Source organism: Aedes albopictus, chromosome 2, assembly GCF_035046485.1.
Source record: "Aedes albopictus strain Foshan chromosome 2, AalbF5, whole genome shotgun sequence".
Taxonomy (NCBI): Eukaryota; Metazoa; Arthropoda; class Insecta; order Diptera; family Culicidae; genus Aedes; species Aedes albopictus.
In genome coordinates, this window is record NC_085137.1 from 357,538,331 (window position 1) to 357,543,181 (window position 4,851).

Genomic DNA, 4,851 nt, shown 5'->3' on the forward strand with positions numbered 1-4,851 from the left:
GAAGATGGAAGATAGAAGATAGAAGATAGAAGATAGAAAATAGAAGATAGAAGAAGAGGCAGCTTGCCTCCTCTTTCATCCCGCTCTTTCTCGTGTATGTTTAGAAGAGTGAGTAAGAAAAAAAGCTGGCTCCGCCAATGACTAGCAGGTAATTACGCAACTCCTGTTCATCGACTTCAAAGCAGCATACGACATTATCGTCCGCACAGTGCTATGGAAAAACATAGATTAAAACGGTTTTCCTGGGAAGCTGACTAGAGTGATTAAAACAACTGAAGATTTTTCAAGAAATCCTTCAGTAATTCTTATTTTGATTCCTTTAGAAACATCTTAGTTTACTTTAGATTTTTTTCCAAATTATTCTAGATATTACCCCAGCAATTATTTCAACAACTTATTTATAAAACCTTCCCTGGAAATGTTATAAGTTCGTTTGTGGATAATGATCGTTTTAGCTAAGTAATGATCGTGTCAAAATTTGAAGTCCATATCTCAAGGCTAAGTGGCCCCTCAAGGGGCCTAAAGTTGTCAAAAATGGTATGGGATCAAAAAAACATGATTTTTTTTCTAGTCTAGTCTACACATACACAGCCATTCATTGAAAGAATCCTGGAAAATGATAGAATCGACTACTTCTACCATTTTTCTTGTCATTATTAATGCTTGCAGTACATCGGAGATGTAATACAAGGATTGAAGCGGCCAGGCCTACTGTGCAGCGTCATTAGTACAATAAAGCTAAAGAACGGGGACATCAGTTCGCATCGTACTCTTGTGCTGTGCGGACGTAAGCTCTCTCTGCTGCAGGAAGTTTTACTACCTAAAGCAATTCAACAGTACTTCTCAGTACTACCCACAATAGCACTTTTCAGCGCTAAATTTATACCTACTGATTCCTTTTCGATCCTTGCCTGGACCCGTGCCTTCGATTATTCGTTGGACCCGTTTACGGAAGTCAAATTCCGTGAAACGGTGGTAATCCTACTTGGACACCGATTAGGGAAAAAACCTCCTGGAAGGTCGCTTCAAATTAAATCATGGTTGCATCATCGAACAAAAGGAAGGGTGAATCCTTGAATTCACCGCTTCCTTCCAAAAAAGTCGGTTTCAAAACTGTCGCTAAACGCGGCAAAGTTAGAAGGAAAGGAGAACTTTCAGCTTCTCCGCCTCCTTCTACTAAAACAATTGTTTCGGATGAAAATTTCGTTGAAATGAGTAATCCTTATGAAACGCTGAACAATTTTTCGGAACAGCAAATTGAGGATGCCTCTAGCCCAGGTACTTCAATTTCTGCGAAAAAACAACGGGTGCCGCCAATCGTGGTCAGCGTCTGTGAATTTGCTGGTTTTAGGCAGGAGATCTTGAACTCCATAAGGGGAATCAAGGTTTCCTTCCAAATTGCCAGGAAAGGAGACTGCCGCGTATTGCCGGAAACCCTGAAAGATCGGGATCTTCTTCTCAAGTACCTTACTGAGAAGAAGCATAAATTTTTCACATACGACGACAGGTCTGCACGCTTGTTCAAAGTCGTATTAAAAGGTCTCTCTAGTGATGACAAATCACCTGATGAGATCAAAACTGAACTCAACTTATTACTTGGATTCACTCCAGTCCAAGTAATAAAAATGAAAAAGAGAACCCGGCAGGGTATTTCTCAAGAATTTTATTTAGTTCACTTCAACAAAAGTGATCTAAATAACTTGAAATATTTGGAAAAGGCGAAGAAAATGTTTCTTGTGAGGAATTCCACGGAGTCATGTCAGTCGATCCTGAGCGACCATTTCAAAAATATCTGAAACTTTGCACAGTTTTTCAATATCATCTAAATCGCCATTTTTTGATATCAAACCTTCATATTCACTCACGACTAACTTTTCAAAAGGGTGTATGCGAAAATAGTTCAAAAATATTCTAAAAGCTGTACAGCAAAAACGGATTGTTCGATTGTTATGAATTTTTCAGCAAAGTTAGATAACTAAATGATGATTCCTTAGAAAATATACACTGTAAAAAAAATCTTTTTTTACTTTAAAAAAATATGATCTTTGTCACAAAAACTCAAATATCTCAAAACCCTATCTTTTTACCAACGTCAATTTTTTAGGAAAAATGGTCCATTATATCAGCTATCTTCCATAAAATTTTGGTGATGGTAAACTGATAAATAAAAAAGTTATGACATTTCAAACATTTCACAATTTTTACATTTAGTAACAAAAAAAAAATTTTTTCTGTGTTACTTATTTCGACAATTATATTTTGATGCTGATTTTATTGCAAAGGCTACCGCCTGAATTAAACAAGTTGTTTTCATGATATTTTTGTTTGATAATTCATAATTACTATAGTATCTATTTGAAACTTAGACGCGATCCAGTGTTGTGATCAAAAATATTGAGAGTGTCATACTTTTTATTGTACGTGACTGGTGAAAAAATCCCTTCATAGTGTTGAAAAGCTGTTGATCATAAGAAAAATAAAATTAAACTTATTTTTAAGACAAAAGCTGCATAATAAAAGTTTTATATATACGCGTATACGTCTAGTTGATCTGCAAAAAAAAAATACCTCTTAGAGAACAGACTTTATGATCGGAAGAATGCGAGTAACTTCAACAACAACAAATGCATGAGAGATACATACCACAGACAAACAGATGAAACGCCTAGAACAATTTTCGTGAAAATCCATCGCCCAGTTCACACTACCACTACTTGGTGGAAATGTTTCACGAAACACTGCGTTGTGCAATATCGTCATCAGAAGGCGCTAGTGTGAAACGTCAACCGCAAAGAAAACGATGGGCACTCTTCTGGTTATGAAAGCCACAACCAAGATTCAAAATGATCGTTAAAGGCGTGGTCAATGAAAATTTCGTCAGTGTTACGTTTGTTTGTCTGTATACATACCATGACAATGCTCACGTAAAAGCAAAAAAATACTACCGCTATGGATATTAAAAATTTTATAGCAAATTTTTTCTTCAGCCAAGCAAACAGTACCAAACTAGTCAGTTAAAACTAATAAGTGATTTTGTTTATTATAATCTAACGAACAACATGAACAGTCGCTTTCTCAAAGGTCTTCAACTCAACGCTCTCTTGAAGACCGTTTGATGAAAAAAAAATGTTCAAAAGAGTTACGAAATCTCACCGAAAGCACCATAGATAAACTGAAAGAGACTGGTTATGCCCAAATTGACTACAAATTTACGCATTTGCACGTCCTGTCGTCTAGACTTTGACAAACGAGCCATCTGTATATCATCGGTAAAGCAGGGCGCAGGAAGTTCGAAACGACAACAACTGAGAAATTGCCAGAAGTGCAGAGAGTCATGCCACCGTACCATTAGCGACATCTGTTTAAACAATTTAATCACACCCCTTTTCAAAAATGCTTCGAAATATACTTCAACATCTATACCCATTTCAATATGTTTAACGTTGCAAAGCACGCTTTCAACATTCATCTTGAAGAAGATGGAAAACACTTGTCCTCAAATGTAACAGCAAATTAATGACTAAACGACTAATGCGCGGAGGGCGTGATATAATCGGAACATTACTGTACATATAATATACATAATACATAATAAAAACAGCTTGTTTAACTCACGCAAGGCCATTAACAATAAAATCAGCATCAAACTGCGATTTCCGGCCGAAATAATTTACACTAAAAAAAATATTACTAAATGAGAAAATTGTGAAATGTTTGAATTGTCATAACTTTTTTGTTAATTAGTTCATCATCACCAAATTTTTATGGTAGATTGCTAATACAATGGACCGTTTTCCCTAGAAAATTACGTTGGTAAAAAGATAGGGTTTTGAGATATTTGAGTTTTTGTGACAAAAATGATATTTTTTAATGTTAAAAAAACGATTTTTTTCACAGTGTATATTTTCTTAGGAATCACCATTTAGTTACCTAACTTTGCTGAACAATAAAATCAGCATCAAACTGCGATTTCTGACCGAAATTATTTACACAGAAAAAAAATATTTACCAAATGTGGAAATTGTGAAATGTTTGAAATGTTATAACTTTTTTGTTTATTAGTTTACCATCACCAAATTTTTATGGTAGATTGCTAATACAATGGACCGTCTTCCCAAAAAAAATTACGTTGGTAAAAAGATAGGGTTTTGAGATATTTGAGTTTTTGTGACAAAAATGATATTTTTTAATGTTGAAAAAGATTTTTTTTACAGTGTATATTTTCTTAGGAATCACCATTTAGCTATCTAACTTTGCTGAAAAATTCATAGCAATCGAACGAACCATTTTGGCTGTGCAGATTTTTGAATATTTTTGAACCATTTTCACATACACCCTTTTGAAAAGTTAGTCGTGATTCAAAATAAAAATTTGATATCGGAAAATGGCGATTTAGATGGAACTGAAAAACTGTGCAAAGTTTCAGTTCAATAGAAAATCATGAATTAAAAAATTTCCTTAATTTTGATGCTGTTGCTTGGAATCGCTCTTGTCCAAGTGACATGGGAACATTTTCGTAAGCCTGGGGGAAATTTCCAGAACCCAACTCAGTGCCGTCAGCGCCAAGGTTGGGGGCACGGAACGAAACATTGCCACATGGATGCTAAATGCATGATTTGTGGAGGTTCTTCTCACGCCAAGGACAACTGTCCGGTAAGGGAAGATACCAGAAAGTTTAAATGTACGAATTGCGGTGGCAACCATAAGTCAAACTTTTGGGATTGCCCTATCCGCAAAAAAGTTGTCGAATCACGTGCCCGGCAGATGAATGGGAACGCTAGTCGTACCCGAAACTCTGCAGGTAGAATTTCTAACAACACAAATTCTTCCATCAACGATCGGTTGAATAAT

General features: G+C 35.7%; 1 long non-coding RNA gene across 1 annotated transcript; it reads right to left on the minus strand.

Annotated features, from left to right (window-relative positions):
• Positions 1–3,397: 3,397 nt before the first annotated feature.
• LOC134287238 (uncharacterized) lies at positions 3,398–4,491 on the minus strand. The gene is made up of 2 exons (XR_009997144.1): positions 4,336–4,491; positions 3,398–4,292 (listed from the first exon to the last, which is right to left on the minus strand). It is a non-coding gene; the product is annotated as an uncharacterized LOC134287238 (long non-coding RNA).
• Positions 4,492–4,851: the final 360 nt, after the last annotated feature.